The sequence below is a fragment of the Microcaecilia unicolor genome, chromosome 1 (genome assembly GCF_901765095.1).
Source record: "Microcaecilia unicolor chromosome 1, aMicUni1.1, whole genome shotgun sequence".
Lineage (NCBI taxonomy): Eukaryota > Metazoa > Chordata > Amphibia > Gymnophiona > Siphonopidae > Microcaecilia > Microcaecilia unicolor.
In genome coordinates, this window is record NC_044031.1 from 10942277 (window position 1) to 10960844 (window position 18568).

General features: G+C 46.4%; 1 pseudogene; it reads right to left on the minus strand.

Moving 5' to 3' along the window:
* Positions 1–13637: 13637 nt before the first annotated feature.
* Positions 13638–16238, minus strand: LOC115462938 (annotated as a pseudogene).
* Between the last annotated feature and the right edge of the window lie 2330 nt (positions 16239–18568).

Below are 18568 nucleotides of genomic sequence, written 5' to 3' on the forward strand. Positions count from 1 at the left end.
AATTTCTATCCATGGGTATTCTAAAATGTTTTGTGTCCTGCAGAATTTTTTTTTTTCATATTTTTATTAAGGTTTTTCAAGTATAACACAAAACAAACAAACAAAAAAAAGTTACAATAATCCATGGCAAAGTTAATAACAAAAATGAAAAGACAGAACAACATACCATGACAATACCCATAGCAAATCAGCAATTATACAATTATCAGGTAGTGCTATTAGGAGTCCGACAAAATGAATCTAAACGAGCCCAGGTCTTCAAGACAGATTGAACACAACGGTGCTTATGGACTAGAATAGTTTCATATTTCCTAATCACACACACGTTACTCCACCATTCATTATAATTGAGATGTACATTATTTTTCCAGTTTGAAACAATTAAGTGTAAAGCAACAGCCAACAATATATTAAACAATTTCTTATCGGATTCTAAGAGAGAGAGGTTAGGAGAAGAGGCCCTTAAAAGCACAACATCATAAGAAATCACGGTTGACGCAGGCAACTGAAAAATAAGGCGCAACTTAGCCCAAATGAGTCGCCAGTATGCTCTTACGTTCTTACAGTAAAAAAACCATATGGGAAAGGGATCCATCTGATTCTTGACAGGACCAGCATTTGTAATCAAGACTCTTAGTAATCCTGGCCACTCTAGCAGGTGTCCAATAGGCCCTGTGAAAAAGAAAATAGGAGGATTGGGAAATTGCTGCCGATTTAGTTGGACGCATCGAATGGACCCAAAAGGTGTACCAGTCAAAATCAGACGCATCAATCAGATGAGATCCCTTTCCCAAGACAGCCGTAATGGAGCAACAGCATCAACACACGAATCCTGAAGTTTTTTTATAAAGGACAGATGCTTTCTTCTTACCAGTTACAATACTAAGACAGAGGGCAACAAAATCTGAAGGAGTAGAGACCTGAAAGGTTGAGAGAAAGGCAGAGATATCCTTCCACACGGGAGAGGCCAGCAAAGAAACATCGTATAGTGCAGCCAAAGTATCCGGTGACAACAATGTACCTGCAATATAAAGGTGTGATAACAGCCATATACCTTTACGAGACCATTCAGCTTTTTGGGACTGCAGGTGAACAGACTGCAAGCTAGAGTTATACAAGAGGGAGACATCCTCCAGGGAGGCAGCGCTAACTCCAAGACCAGCCCTAAACGGATATTAGAGGCAGAGGCAGAGGCCTTCAACAACCACAAGTGCTTGGTATATGGATACTAATCTGCAGAGGGTAAAAGATATAAGGGGCAAGGGCGCACCAAGGCGGCCTCAAAAATCAGCCACCTAGGCGTCAGATGAGAGAATTCCCTTTGGAACCACATTAAAGACTGTGATAGGCGAAAAGCCATGTGATAATTTTTTAAATCAGGGACATTGAATGAGTCGGCATCTTAAGCTTCTTCAGTGCATTGCGAGGTGGTTTTTGTCTCCAAAGAAACTTAAGTAACAAGGAGTCAATCTTGGCGTACAAAGAATTTGGAAAAGAGAAGGGAGTCATACTAAATATATAATTCAACTTCGGAGCCAGAACCATCTTGATAGCCCCAATCCGTCCCCACCACGTCAAATAAAGCGGAGACCATAAACCCAGGAGTGAAGTGGTTAAATTCAAAATTTGATTCTGAATAAGAGACATGGTCTGATCCACCGACCTGGAATACCAAACTCCCAAATATTTAAGTTTAGAAGGTTCCCAGGCAAATGGATATTGAGATATCTGAGATCTATACACCAGGGAATTTAACGGCATGATGGCTGATTTAGACCAATTTATTTTATAGCCAGACAGAGAGGAGAAGGAATTGATTACATCCAAAATAATTGGCAGGGAGTTTGGGGTGGTATAGAGTAAAATAGCATCAGCAAAAATAGAAAGTTTGAATACCTCTCCTCCCACAGACACCCCAGAGATATTGGAATGAGCCCAGATAGCCAGAGCCAATGGCTCTAAGGCAATATTAAAAAGGAGAGGAGACAATGGACAGCCTTGTTTAGTACCCCGCCGGAGAGGAAAAAGTTGAGAATTTGTACCATTCACTGAGATTGAAGCCATCGGATCAGTATATAAAACTTTGACCATTTTAATAAAAGATGGACCAAAATTAAACCAAGCCAAAGTGTGAAACAAGTAATCCCATTCAATTCTGTCAAAGGCTTTCTTAGCGTCAAGTGAGACCGCTATAAACGGCTCACTTGAGCCCTCAACATGTGCAAGGACATTCCAAAAGAGTCTAGAGTTATCGCTAGCCAACCTGCCTACCGTAAACCCATTTTGATCTCTATGTGTCGCGTGCCAGAGGACCTTGGCACACTGTCAGGCTTCTTCCCCGGGAGCACTGGTTTCGTGAGTCCTTGGACCACTACCGTGGAGCGGCAGTGGCAGGCAAGATCACCTACAAGGTAGAGATGAGACAAGACTGGACTGGAACCCCGGACTGGAGTTCTACACAGGAATACTCAGAACTGGAACGCACCGGACGGGTGCGCACTGGAGTGGGGCCCGCTGGACTGGACACACTGGAGTGGCCCCACAGGACTGGAACATACAGGAGTGAAACCCGCTGGACTGGAACCCACTGGACCTAGGCTTCACCTACACTTGACTGCCTTCCCCCTCGGGTTGAGCCCTCAGGTTCTGGCAGCCGGTAGGACTTACAGGAACCGCAGGAATGAAGGTCCAGGAGTGCCCCCTGGCCCCTAGGCGATGGCAAGGCAGACAGGCAGGGAATGTCCGGGTTCTGGCAGTAGGCAGGTTCAAAGCAATGGTCACAGAAGGGCTGGAAACCCACAGAGCAATAAACACAGAAGGGCTGGAAACCCACAAAGCAATAAACACAGAAGGGCAGAAAACCCACAGAGCAATAAACACAGAAGGGCTGGAACCCCACAGAGCAATAAACACAGAAGGGCTGGAAACCCACAAAGCAATAAACACAGAAGGGCAGAAAACCCACAGAGCAAATAACACAGAAGGGTAGGAAGCCCACAGAGCAATAAACACAGAAGGGCTGGAAACCCACAAAGCAAATAACACAGAAGGGTAGGAAGCCCACAGAACAATAAACACAGAAGGGCTGAAAACCCACAGAGCACAAGACAAGGAAAGCAAACAGTGCTAACAGCACACTAACCTCGGGACCTAAGGCACTGCCGAGGAAATGGCAATGCAAAGGCCAGGACTGTAGTCTTCAAGTCACTAATAAAGCCCTTCAACACCAGAGCCACAGGTGCAGCAATCACCTTGCAACCAAACAGAGGCTTGACACACAAAGCAGTCATCCCATAGGAAGGAACAGCGGGAGCCATCTTGGATACTGGCAAGGAGGAGGAAGCGGCAGCCATCTTGGAAGAGGCAAAGCCCACACAGGTGAGGTTCAGTAGGGCAATCAGCACACAGAGCCAGAGAGAAACTAAGACAGAGACAGACACAGAGACAAGCAGAAGCCAGCACAGCCACTGACTCCCAGAAACAGGGTAAGTATGAGGGTGGTCACGGCCACAGACGTGACAGTACCCCCTCCTCAAGACCCCCCTCTCGGTCTCCCTGAGGAGTTCGGGTGTCCAGGGGTAACTATGGTGAAACCTCCTGATGGGTCTCAAAAGCCCGACATAGATCACTGGACTGGAAGTCACAAAGAAGTTCAAAACTGGCAGACAGGAGCGGAACTTGTCAACAGGTGGCTCCTTCCAATCACCGCTGGGCCCACTCAGGAACTTGGATGCATCAAGGTGATTACGACAAAATGAGAAAAATGGTGAAAAAAAGACTGAAAGGAGCAGCTCGCAGAGTAAAAAACTTGCATCAGGCGTGGATGCTGTTTAAAAACACCATCCTGGAGGTTCAGGACAAATATATTCCACGTATTAGGAAAAAGGGAAAAAAGACTAAACGTCAGCCGGCGTGGCTAAACAGTAAGATAAAGGAAATCATTAGAGCCAAAAAACAATCCTTCAGAAAGTGGAGAAGAGAACCAACTGAAAGTAACAAGATAGATCATAAGGAATGCCAAGCCAAATGCAAAGCGGAGATAAGGAGGGCAAAAAAGGACTTTGAGAAGAAATTAGCGTTGGAAGCAAAAATACATAGTAAAAACTTTTTTAGATACATTAAAAGCAGGAAACCGGCCAAAGAGTCGGTTGGGCCGCTGGACGAAAATGGTGTTAAAGGGGCGATCAAGGAGGACAAAGCCGTAGCGGAGAAATTAAATGAATTCTTTGCTTCGGTCTTCACCGAGGAGGATTTGGGGGGGACACCGGTGCCGGAAAGAATATTTGAAGCGGGGGAGTCGGAGAAACTAAACAAATTCTCTGTAACCTTGGAGGATGTAATGGGTCAGTTCAGCAAGCTGAAGAGTAGTAAATCACCGGGACCTGATGGTATTCATCCCAGAGTATTAATAGAACTAAAAAATGAACTTGCGGAGCTACTGTTAGAAATATGCAATCTGTCCCTAAAATCGAGTGTAATACCGGAAGACTGGAGGGTAGCCAATGTTACTCCGATTTTTAAGAAAGGTTCCAGAGGAGATCCGGGAAATTATAGACCGGTGAGTCTGACGTCGGTGCCGGGCAAGATGGTGGAGGCTATTATTAAGAATAAAATTGCAGAGCATATACAAAAACATGGACTGATGAGACAAAGTCAGCACGGATTTAGTGAAGGGAAGTCTTGCCTCACCAATCTAATGCATTTTTTTGAGGGGGTAAGCAAACATGTGGACAATGGGGAGCCGGTTGATATTGTATATCTGGATTTTCAGAAGGCGTTTGACAAAGTGCCGCACGAAAGACTCCTGAAGAAATTGCAGAGTCATGGAATCGGAGGTAGGGTATTATTATGGATTAAGAACTGGTTGAAAGATAGGAAGCAGAGAGTAGGATTGCGTGGCCAGTATTCTCAGTGGAGGAGGGTAGTTAGTGGGGTCCCGCAGGGGTCTGTGCTGGGTCCGTTGCTTTTTAATGTATTTATAAATGACCTAGAGATGGGAATAACTAGTGAGGTAATTACATTCGCCGATGACACAAAATTATTCAGGGTCGTCAAGTCGCAGGAGGAATGTGAACGATTACAGGAGGACCTTGCGAGACTGGGAGAATGGGCGTGCAAGTGGCAGATGAAGTTCAATGTTGACAAGTGCAAAGTGATGCATGTGGGTAAGAGGAACCCGAATTATAGCTACGTCTTGCAAGGTTCCGCGTTAGGAGTTACGGATCAAGAAAGGGATCTGGGTGTCGTCGTCGATGATACGCTGAAACCTTCTGCTCAGTGTGCTGCTGCGGCTAGGAAAGCGAATAGAATGTTGGGTGTTATTAAGAAGGGTATGGAGTCCAGGTGTGCGGATGTTATAATGCCGTTGTATCGCTCCATGGTGCGACCGCACCTGGAGTATTGTGTTCAGTACTGGTCTCCGTATCTCAAAAAAGATATAGTAGAATTGGAAAAGGTACAGCGAAGGGCGACGAAAATGATAGTGGGGATGGGACGACTTTCCTATGAAGAGAGGCTGAGAAGGCTAGGGCTTTTCAGCTTGGAGAAGAGACGGCTGAGGGGAGATATGATAGAAGTGTATAAAATAATGAGTGGAATGGATCGGGTGGATGTGAAGCGACTGTTCACGCTATCCAAAAATACTAGGACTAGAGGGCATGAGTTGAAGCTACAGTGTGGTAAATTTAAAACGAATCGGAGAAAATTTTTCTTCACCCAACGTGTAATTAGACTCTGGAATTCATTGCCGGAGAACGTGGTACGGGCGGTTAGCTTGACGGAGTTTAAAAAGGGGTTAGATAGATTCCTAAAGGACAAGTCCATAGACCGCTATTAAATGGACTGGAAAAATTCCTCATTTTTAGGTATAACTTGTCTGGAATGTTTTTACGTTTGGGGAGCGTGCCAGGTGCCCTTGACCTGGATTGGCCACTGTCGGTGACAGGATGCTGGGCTAGATGGACCTTTGGTCTTTCCCAGTATGGCACTACTTATGTACTTATGTACTTATGTACTTATGTAAGAGGAACCACATTCAAAAAGAACCCTTCTCCGAGGGAACCCACAATGTCCTGGACCTCTTGGCAATTCCATATAATGACAGGAACAAAGCTGGAGCCACTACCCCAGCTAACATCAACAGCTGGGCCGGGGCCCGAAGTGGCAACCCAGTCTTGACAGGAACTAGAAGTCTGAACAGCAGTAGATCTGGAACTGGAACCTGGGTTGGCATCCAAAACGGGGCCGTGATTGGGACCCAGACTGGAATCAACCCCTTCACTGTAACTGGAACTGGATTCAGGAGCTTGACTGGAACTAAAACTCAGAGCAGGCTCAGCATCTTGGCTGGAAGTGGAACTAGGAACGGACTCAGCATCTTGGCTGGAACTGGAACTTTGAACAGGAGTAGAACCGGGACTGGGACCCGGACAGGAATCAGAAGCTTGACTGGCAGGGCCCCTCAAACTGGACTCAGGAGCTTGGCTGGGAGCGCCCCGCGAACTGGACTTTAACTGAGGCTTGGCAGAACACACCCTTTGGACAGGGATCGGAGGCTCGAGCGGAAGCGCCACTCGAACTGGCCTTCGGAGCTTGATTGGAGGTACCCTCCAGACTGGAAGCGGAGGTGCCACCTGAACCACCCTGTGGACTGGCATCGGAGGCTTGGTTAGAAGCCCCCCTCGAACTGGACTCAGTGGCTTGACTGGACGGGTCACTTGAACAAGAACCGGAGACTTGACCCGAAGCGCCACTTGCACAGGAATCTGAGGCTCCATCGAAGGCTTCCCTCGGACTGGACTCGGAGACTTCAAAGGGCGTGCCACTTGAACGAGGACTGGAGGCTCGACCTGGAGCGCCACTTGCATAGGAATCTGAGGCTCCATCGAAAGCCTCCCTCGGACTGGACTCGGAGACTTCAAAGGGCGTGCCACTTGAACGAGGACTGGAGGCTCGACCTGGAGCGCCACTTGCATAGGAATCTGAGGCTCATAAGTACATAAGTACATAAGTACATAAGTAGTGCCATACTGGGAAAGACCAAAGGTCCATCTAGCCCAGCATCCTGTCACCGACAGTGGCCAATCCAGGTCAAGGGCACCTGGCACGCTCCCCAAACGTAAAAACATTCCAGACAAGTTATACCTAAAAATGAGGAATTTTTCCAGTCCATTTAATAGCGGTCTATGGACTTGTCCTTTAGGAATCTATCTAACCCCTTTTTAAACTCCGTCAAGCTAACCGCCCGTACCACGTTCTCCGGCAATGAATTCCAGAGTCTAATTACACATTGGGTGAAGAAAAATTTTCTCCGATTCGTTTTAAATTTACCACACTGTAGCTTCAACTCATGCCCTCTAGTCCTAGTATTTTTGGATAGCGTGAACAGTCGCTTCACATCCACCCGATCCATTCCACTCATTATTTTATACACTTCTATCATATCTCCCCTCAGCCGTCTCTTCTCCAAGCTGAAAAGCCCTAGCCTTCTCAGCCTCTCTTCATAGGAAAGTCGTCCCATCCCCACTATCATTTTCGTCGCCCTTCGCTGTACCTTTTCCAATTCTACTATATCTTTTTTGAGATACGGAGACCAGTACTGAACACAATACTCCAGGTGCGGTCGCACCATGGAGCGATACAACGGCATTATAACATCCGCACACCTGGACTCCATACCCTTCTTAATAACACCCAACATTCTATTCGCTTTCCTAGCCGCAGCAGCACACTGAGCAGAAGGTTTCAGCGTATCATCGACGACGACACCCAGATCCCTTTCTTGATCCGTAACTCCTAACGCGGAACCTTGCAAGACGTAGCTATAATTCGGGTTCCTCTTACCCACATGCATCACTTTGCACTTGTCAACACTGAACTTCATCTGCCACTTGCACGCCCATTCTCCCAGTCTCGCAAGGTCCTCCTGTAATCGTTCACATTCCTCCTGCGACTTGACGACCCTGAATAATTTTGTGTCATCGGCGAATTTAATTACCTCACTAGTTATTCCCATCTCTAGGTCATTTATAAATACATTAAAAAGCAACGGACCCAGCACAGACCCCTGCGGGACCCCACTAACTACCCTCCTCCACTGAGAATACTGGCCACGCAATCCTACTCTCTGCTTCCTATCTTTCAACCAGTTCTTAATCCATAATAATACCCTACCTCCGATTCCATGACTCTGCAATTTCTTCAGGAGTCTTTCGTGCGGCACTTTGTCCGCTCCATCAAACGCCTTCCTCGGACTGGCCTCGGAGACTTAAGCTTCCTCGTTACTTGGACTGCAATTGGAGGTTCAGTATGAAGCATCCCCTGGACTGGACTCAGTGACTTAGGAGGCAGCGCTACTTGAACTGGGGTCAGGGGCTTGGTGCGACGCCTCACTCGGCCTGACCTCAGAGACCTGGTCAGGACCGTCCCTCGGAACGAACTCAGAGGCTTAACTGGCGGCTTCACTCGAACAGGATTTGAAGACTCCACTTGAAACTCTCCTTGGACTGGACTCAGCGCCGGTGGACTGGAATCCCGAATAGGAACTAACCCGCTATGGTACCGCAGGCTGCTCTGCTGAGGAGACCTGAGCAGAGGAATTCCCCGGCGTCTTCTTTCGGCCTCAGCTTCAGGAGTATCCCGCAGAGCTGGCTCCTCCAGAAGTCTGAGGCGGTACTCACAGAGCGAGATAGCAGGATTCATGTCAGAAACTGGGCTATGGCGGACCAGACGCCACCAGAGACGCTTTCTTTCAGCTGCTGCTTCAGGAGTAGCCTTCAGGGCTGGATCAGACAAAAGTTTATCTCGGTACTCCCGAAGCGTCATAAAAGGACCCAAAAAAGAAACTGGGCTGACATAAGGATCAGAGTCAAAATCAGAAACTGCACCCGGATTGTCCACCGGGAACGAACTCATGGGCAGGCAGCCCACTGGGAGTGATGATCTTGCCGGACTCATGGCCTTTGCATTCTGTCGCGTGCCCGAGGACCTTGGCACACTGTCAGGCTTCTTCCCCGGGAGCACTGGTTTCGTGAGTCCTTGGACCACTACCGTGGAGCGGCAGTGGCAGGCAAGATCACCTACAAGGTAGAGATGAGACAAGACTGGACTGGAACCCCGGACTGGAGTTCTACACAGGAATACTCAGAACTGGAACGCACCGGACGGGTGCGCACTGGAGTGGGGCCCGCTGGACTGGACACACTGGAGTGGCCTCACAGGACTGGAACATACAGGAGTGAAACCCGCTGGACTGGAACCCACTGGACCTAGGCTTCACCTACACTTGACTGCCTTCCCCCTCGGGTTGAGCCCTCAGGTTCTGGCAGCCGGTAGGACTTACAGGAACCGCAGGAATGAAGGTCCAGGAGTGCCCCCTGGCCCCTAGGCGATGGCAAGGCAGACAGGCAGGGAATGTCCGGGTTCTGGCAGTAGGCAGGTTCAAAGCAATGGTCACAGAAGGGCTGGAAACCCACAGAGCAATAACACAGAAGGGCTGGAAACCCGCAAAGCAATAAATACAGAAGGGCAGAAAACCCACAGAGCAATAAACACAGAAGGGCTGGAACCCCACAGAGCAATAAACACAGAAGGGCTGGAAACCCACAAAGCAATAAACACAGAAGGGCTGGAAACCCACAAAGCAATAAACACAGAAGGGCAGAAAACCCACAGAGCAATAAACACAGAAGGGCTGGAACCCCACAGAGCAATAAACACAGAAGGGCTGGAAACCCACAAAGCAACAAACACAGAAGGGCAGAAAACCCACAGAGCAAATAACACAGAAGGGCAGAAAACCCACAGAGCAATAAACACAGAAGGGCTGGAACCCCACAGAGCAATAAACACAGAAGGGCTGGAAACCCACAAAGCAATAAACACAGAAGGGCAGAAAACCCACAGAGCAAATAACACAGAAGGGCAGAAAACCCACAGAGCAATAAACACAGAAGGGCTGGAACCCCACAGAGCAATAAACACAGAAGGGCTGGAACCCCACAGAGCAATAAACACAGAAGGGCTGGAAACCCACAAAGCAATAAACACAGAAGGGTAGGAAGCCCACAGAGCAATAAACACAGAATGGCTGGAAACCCACAAAGCAAATAACACAGAAGGGTAGGAAGCCCACAGAACAATAAACACAGAAGGGCTGAAAACCCACAGAGCACAAGACAAGGAAAGCAAACAGTGCTAACAGCACACTAACCTCGGGACCTAAGGCACTGCCGAGGAAATGGCAATGCAAAGGCCAGGACTGTAGTCTTCAAGTCACTAATAAAGCCCTTCAACACCAGAGCCACAGGTGCAGCAATCACCTTGCAACCAAACAGAGGCTTGACACACAAAGCAGTCATCCCATAGGAAGGAACAGCGGGAGCCATCTTGGATACTGGCAAGGAGGAGGAAGCGGCAGCCATCTTGGAAGAGGCAAAGCCCACACAGGTGAGGTTCAGTAGGGCAATCAGCACACAGAGCCAGAGAGAAACTAAGACAGAGACAGACACAGAGACAAGCAGAAGCCAGCACAGCCACTGACTCCCAGAAACAGGGTAAGTATGAGGGTGGTCACGGCCACAGACGTGACACTATGGATGATATCCGGCACAATATGTTGAAGGCGCAAGGCCAAGATTTTGGCATAGATTTTGTTATCAATGTTAATCAAAGAAATAGGCCTATAATTCTCAACTTTAGACGGGTCCCTATCTGGCTTGGGTATAACAATGATCTTAGATTGATAGAAAGAGCCAGTTTGACCTTCATAATGTAAGAGCGAATTATAGATAATATGTAACTTGGGCACCAGAAGATCTGCAAACATCCGGTAAAATTCCACAGGGAGACCATCATTACCTGGTGATTTACCTTTAGAGAGGGAATGAATAGCCTCCAATATTTCCTGTTGGGAGAAGGGTTGTTCCAAAGCGTGCTGTTGAGACCCATCAAGTAGAGGCCTATCAAGATGGTTCCCAAAGTCCCCAAAGGATCCTGATGAAAAATGTACCTCAGAGTCATTTAATTTGTGGTAGTACGATTGGAATTGCTGGGCTATATCTTCATCCGAGGTATATACTGTATGACCTGTGCGCAGTCATCTATTTGCGAGACCCTAATCCTATTTCTCTTAGTTTTAAGGTATTGCGCAAGAAGATGGCTGGCCTTATTACTCTCAGCGTAGAATGTCGACTTATGAGCATGAAATAATTCCAGCGCATCTTTAGAAAGAGTGGTATTAAAATCGTACTTCAAATTCTGCAAGCACAAAAGAGTCGTTGAATCATTATCAACGACAAACTGGTCTTCCAATAGCTTAAGTTGAGCAGTTTTAACCTCCAGGTCTTGTCTACGCTGACGAGCGTGCATGGCAGAATAACGAATTATATGCCCTCTAATTGTAGCTTTAAAAGCATCCCACCACAAGAGTGCTTTACCCTCCTCCAATGGGTTAAAATGAAAAAATTCATCCATCTTGGATTTAATAAATTGAACAAAGCGATCATCCTGCAGCAGCAGAGAATTAAATCTCCAAGGTGGTGCACTCCGACTAGGCAATACTGCAGTTAAACTAAGACACACTGGCGAGTGATCTGAGAGAACCTTACTCAGTATTTCTGAATTACATATATGTGGCAATAAATTCGAGGAGATTAAAAAGTAGTCAATCCTTGAAAAACTCTCATGCGGAGGAGAGTAAAAAGTAAAGTCTTTCTCTGTGGGATGAAAAAGACGCCAGGGGTCCTCCAATCCCAGAGAGGTCTTAAGATCCCGGATCCTATCCAATGATTTCAACAGCCTGGGAGGACAGGTGGATTTCCTATCCAGGATAACATCCTGCACTTGATTAAAGTCACCACTCTAATATTGCTGGCTCCAAAGGAAACAATCTCAGTAATTATATTATGAAAAAACGAGGGAGAGTCAGAATTCGGTGCATACAAGGTCCCTACTAACCAATTAGAATCGTGCAGATTTAAGCTCACTAATATCCATCTCCCCTCAGTATCGGAGCACTGTTTTATAATGGAAAGTGGAAGGGAGGTGCGAGCAAGAATTGCAACTCCATTCTTTTTATGCACCGCCATTCTTTGTAGCCCCTGACGCAACCCTTGGTGGGCGAAACACGGCCTGTGTCGGGCAATTTGTTTACATGCGGTATCTTCAATAAAATCTTTCTGATGTTATATTGATCTGCTAGCTCCTTCCCCCAAGGATGAGGAGGGTCCCTGGGCCGTGTTCTCCAGGACAGGCCATGGGGCCCCCTGGAATCAGGGACCAGAAGGACAGGAGAAGTGGTTCCCTCACTGGCAGGGCTTCAGAGAGGAGGGAAAGGAGCCCTGTGGATCGAAGAGCGCAGGCTTCCACGGGAGAAACCCAGACTGGTACCCCCCTCACAGTGGCACGCCATCTAGCAGGTGAGGGGGGGAGAGAGCTGGGGGAGGCCTCAGAGAAGAGCAGGTCGGAGAAGGAGAGGGAGGAGAGAAAAGAGGTAATGGAGATCTGCCGGGAGGCCCTACTGGTGTCAGAGGAGGAGGACAGTGACTCTTCAGAGGAGGAAGATTTCACGGACTATTTCAGGATCCAGAGGACCCGACCAGTGGCCTGATTAAAAGGGTGAGGAAGATAAAAAGTACAGAAAAGGAGGTGGTGGAGTTGGGGAAGCGGGTTAAGATGGCAAAAGCCCTGTGCAAACTAGCCCCAGTGGAGCACCACAAGACCTATACAAAGGAGGTAACCCATTTACTTAAGCTTCTTCCTAAGAAAGAACATTTGCTGGAGGTGTTACTGGAAATGTTACAGTTCCAAAATGATGTTTAAGAATAGAGGGGATCGCTCAGAGCATGTGGTCGCAACATGTGCTGTATTTATATTTTGATTCTATTCTGTTTTATTATTCCCCAATAAATACACTAAATTTGAATTAATTACATTAACCTGCATTGTACGTTTAGGAACATGTGCTTAAAGCATTTGGAGCTTGCACATGTGAGGACATGTGCTTTTCACCAATATAAAGGCCAGATAGTTAACTTTAAAAAGAAAATGTTTATTTCTAATACAGGCAAGATAACAAATTTACAATAGAGAGGCAATTTTAGAGAGGATCTTTTACCAATGGAAGTATGCTACAAAATAACAGGTTTGATTGTAAATGAAGCTGGATAACTCACATTGATGGAGGCTGCTATGGAGAGTGATGCAGGAGATCCTTGCTGGAACAGGAAGTTTCTTTGTAGATTTGCTGTCTGATGGAGCTTGAAGCCGTTTCTTTCAGGTGGATGTGATGTCCAGCTTGAGAAGTCAGGATTCCAGGAGATTCTAGCTTGCTTTTAGATTTAATCACTTCAGGGCAGCGGCGACTAGGACAGGAGCATCAGGAACAGCCAGGAAGAACTCTCCTTCTAAAGAAAGAGCCCCTGCTTTTAAAGTGTCTGAACTGGGCATTTATCGTCAGGTGGTTGCCCTTGGTCCAATTAGAAAGCTCCTGGGTAGCTGAATTCTGGGCATCTGGCTTTGAGATGGAGCATGGCAACAGGTCACATTCTCAATGACATCACAAGACTTCCTGCCTGGACATCTGCTAGTCCATTGTCTGAGAGTGATTGAGCTTAGATGGGCTTAGGACATGGAAATAGCTTCTCACCTGTGTGGATTCTCTGGTGTATGGTCAGTGTTCCCTTTTTACTAAAGCTTTTACCACACTCACTACATATAAATGGCTTCTCTCCTGTGTGGATTCTTTGATGTATGGTCAAGTGTTTCCTTTTTATTAAAGCTTTTACCACACTCAGTACATGTAAATGGCTTCTCACCTGTGTGGATTCTCTGGTGTATGGTCAAGTGTTTCCTTTTTATTAAAGCTTTTACCACAGTCAGTACATGTAAATGGCTTCTCACCTGTGTGGATTCTCTGGTGTGTGGTCAGTGTTTCCTTCGTAATAAAGCTTTTACCACAGTCAGTACATGTAAATGGCTTCTCACCTGTGTGGATTCTCTGATGTTTGGTCAGTGTTTTCTTCTCAGTAAAGCTTTTACCACACTCACTACATGTAAACGGCTTCTCACCTGTCTGGATTCTCTGGTGTCTAGTCAGTCTTTTCTTCTCAGTAAAGCTTTTACCACACTCACTACATGTAAACGGCTTCTCACCTGTGTGGATTCTATGGTGTATGGTCAGTGTTTCCTTCGTAATAAAGCTTTTACCACAGTCAGTACATGTAAATGGCTTCTCACCTGTGTGGATTCTCTGGTGTACAGTAAATTTTCCCTTTGTATTAAAGCTTTTACCACAGTCAGTACATGTAAATGGCTTCTCACCTGTGTGGATTCTCTGGTGTACAGTCAATTTTCCCTTTGTATTAAAGCTTTTACCACACTCACTACATGTAAACGGCTTCTCACCTGTGTGGATTCTCTGGTGTACGGTCAGTGTTTCCTTCGCAATAAAGCTTTTACCACACTCAGTACATGTAAACGGCTTCTCACCTGTGTGGATTCTCTGGTGTATGGTCAGTGTTTCGTTCGCAATAAAGCTTTTACCACACTCAGTACATGTAAACGGCTTCTCACCTGTGTGGATTCTCTGGTGTATGGTCAGTGTTTCCTTCGCAATAAAGCTTTTACCTCACTCAGTACATGTAAACGGCTTCTCACCTGTGTGGATTCTCTGGTGTATGGTCAGTGTTTCCTTTGCAATAAAGCTTTTAGCACACTCAGTACATGTAAATGGCTTCTCACCTGTGTGGATTCTCTGGTGTGTGGTCAGTGTTTTCTTCTCAGTAAAGCTTTTACCACACTCAGTACATGTAAACGGCTTCTCACCTGTGTGGATTCTCTGATGTATGGTCAGTTTACTCTTCTCAGTAAAGCTTTTACCACACTCACTACATGTAAATGGCTTCTCACCTGTGTGGATTCTCTGGTGTCTGGTCAGTTTACTCTTCTCAGTAAAGCTTTTACCACACTCACTACATGTAAATGGCTTCTCTCCTGTGTGTCTTCTCTGGTGTTTGGTCAGTGTTTGCTTCTCAGTAAAGCTTTTACCACACTCACTACATGTAAACAGATTCACCCCTGTGTGGATTCTCTGATGTATGGTCAGTTTATACTTCTCAGTAAAGCTTTTACCACACTCACTACATGTAAATGGCTTCTCTCCTGTGTGTCTTCTCTGGTGTTTGGTCAGTGTTTGCCTCTCAGTAAAGCTTTTACCACACTCACTACATGTAAACAGATTCTCACCTGTGTGGATTCTCTGGTGTTTGGTCAGTCTTTTCTTCTCAGTAAAGCTTTTACCACACTCACTACATGTAAACAGATTCTCACCTGTGTGGATTCTATGGTGTGTGGTCAGGGTTTCCTTCGTAATAAAGCTTTTACCACACTCAGTACATGTAAATGGCTTCTCACCTGTGTGGATTCTATGGTGTGTGGTCAGTGTTTCCTTCGTAATAAAGCTTTTACCACACTCAGTACATGTAAATGGCTTCTCACCTGTGTGGATTCTCTGATGTATGGTCAGTGTTTGCTTTTTACTAAATCTTTTACCACAGTCAGTACATGTAAATGGCTTCTCACCTGTGTGGATTCTCTGGTGTACAGTCAATTTTCCCTTTGTATTAAAGCTTTTACCACAGTCAGTACATGTAAATGGCTTCTCACCTGTGTGGATTCTCTGATGTATGGTCAGTGTTTGCTTTTTACTAAAGCTTTTACCACAGTCAGTACATGTAAACGGCTTCTCACCTGTGTGGATTCTCTGGTGTACAGTCAATTTTCCCATTGTATTAAAGCTTTTACCACAGTCAGTACATGTAAATGGCTTCTCACCTGTGTGGATTCTCTGATGTATGGTCAGTGTTTGCTTTTTACTAAAGCTTTTACCACAGTCAGTACATGTAAATGGCTTCTCACCTGTGTGCATTCGCTGGTGTATGGTCAGTGTTTCCTTCGCAATAAATACTTGATCACCGAGGAATATCTCACAAATATCACAGGAACAGCTTTGATCTCTCATCTGGTTTCTCTCCTCTTCCCCTGCCTGTTTGAGATTACTGATACTGTTTTCACACAGAGCTGAGCCTCCTGGTGAAGGTTTTTGTTTATTTTGATTCTTTTCCTTTTCTCCCCAGTCAGAACTGGAAGAAGTTTTCTCTTTGTCTCTTTCTGATAACATCTTTTCCCCTTCAGGCTTCTCACTGAGCTTCCAGTTATGTGTCTCTGTATTACTGTTTTTAGGGTCCTCTTTTTCTTAAAAGTAAAAAAAAAGAGCATTGTGTATTATTGTAGGAAAAGACATAAAAACAATCTTACAATCCAAACGTATCACAGGCACAAAACAGCAATGATGAGCCAGTAATTATTAAATTGTAAAATGGACAAACAATCCACCTAAAGCCGCCTAGATAAACTTTTTTTTATATATTTTTAAGGGAGGGGTTTGTGGGGTGCTATGTGTTTTTTATTCTTAGTTATTTGTGTTTATCTTTAGGGGGTTTGTTTGTCCATTTTACAATTTTACCCCTGAATGCCGAAACATGTTGGGCTGACGAACTAATAGAAAAAGTACTTTGGACTTAGATTTTCCACTACTTATAAGGCTGTTTTGATTCCTTAAAGGATTTTAAGAAATAATTACCGGCTTCTCATTGCTGGTTTGTTATTGTAAGAGAAGAACAATTTAACAAGGTTAAGGGTCATAGGGTTGCCATGTGGAAATCAGCACTACCGTCCGGCATACACAAAGTTTGCCGTGTGCCATTTTCCATGTCAGAAAACATTTTTCTACTTTGTAGCGTGGGTTCATAGTGTAGGTGCGTCTGGCGGTAATTGCGCACTGACCGATTACCGCTGCGTTAAAATGTGAACCTGCTCAGGCATTAAATGGCTGCAAAAAACAGATAGGCAACCGATCCACAAAATCCAACGTGGAAACAAACACAGCAGATCAGTCAATGATATGGTTCAAAACTTTATTCTAGAGTCATTGCCCAACACAGACTGTGTTTCGCCCACCAGGGCTGCGTCAGGGGCTTTAAATTGAAACCAAGTTTCAAACCGAAGCAAAAAAAAACAGTGTGATGCCTTCTTCCAAGGTGAACCCAAGAAATTCACTCCGTGGACCACGTGTATATGCTGCAGGTCCACGGAGTGCATTTATTGGGTTCACCTTGGAAGAAGGCATCACGCTGATTTTTTGCTTCAGTTTTGAACTCATTAAATGGCTGCATGCAGATTTCTGTTTTAGCAGACGGCTATTTAGGCCTCCATTTAAAACAAAGGCAATTCCACACGCCCACACTACCAAGTGCCACTTACATGTGCGGAGGAGTGGCCTTGTGGTTAGGGTGGTGGACTTTGGTCCTGAGGAACTGAGTTCGATTCCCGGCACAGGCAGCTCCTTGTGACTCTGGGCAAGTCACTTAACCCTCAATTGCCCCATGTAAGCCGCATTGAGCCTGCCATGAGTGGGAAAGCGCGGGGTACAAATATAATACACAGACCCCTTTACATTCCCTCGAAGCAGAAAATACAACATATCCATGCTGACGATTACCAGAGATGCAGATAGAACAGATGATGTCACTCAAGCTGATATTTAAAAGCTCCTTGTTGGTCTTCCCACATCGATATAACAGCCATCAGAGTCTTGATCCTGTCTCCAATGGTGGCCAGTCTGGTCACAAATGCCTGTCAGAGCCCAAAAAGTAGATCTATTTCTCATGGTTCATTTTTCACTGACGAGCAATGGCTCTGCGAAGGGGCAGACTCAAGAAGAATGTCAGGAAGTATTTTTTCACGGAGAGAGTAGTGGATGCTTGGAATGCCCTCCCGCGGGAGGTGGTGGAGATGAAAACGGTAACGGAATTCAAACATGCGTGGGATAAACATAAAGGATCCAGTGCAGAAGGAAGGGATCCTCAGGAGCTTAGCCTAGAATGGGTGGCAGAGCTGGTGATTGGGAGGCAGGGCTAGTGCTGGGCAGACTTATACGGTCTGTGCTGGAGCTGGTGGTTGGGAGGCGGGACTAGTGCTGGGCAGAGTTATACTGTCTGTGCCGGGGCTGGTGGTTGGGCGGCGGGGATACTGGTGGGCAGACTTATAAGGTCTGTGCCAGAGCCGGTGGTGGGAGGCAGGGATAGTGCTGGGCAGACTTATACAGTCTGTGCCAGAGCTGGTGGTGGGAGGCGGGACTGGTAGTTGGGAGGCGAGGATAGTGCTGGGCAGACTTATACGGTCTGTGCCAGAGCTGGTGGTGGGAGGTGGGACTGGAGGTTGGGAGGCAGGGATAATGCTAGGCAGACTTATACGGTCTGTGCCAGAGCCGGTGGTGGGAGGCGGGGCTGGTGGTTGGGAGGCGGTGATAGTGCTGGGCGGATTTATAGGGTCTGTGCCACAGCTGGTGGTTGGGAGGCAGGGATAGTGCTGGGCAGACTTATACAGTCTGTGCCAGAGCTGGTGGTGGGAGGCAGGGATAGTGCTGGGCAGACTTATAGGGTCTGTGCCACAGCTGGTGGTTGGGAGGCGGAGATAGGGCTGGCCAGACTTATACGGTCTGTGCCCTGAA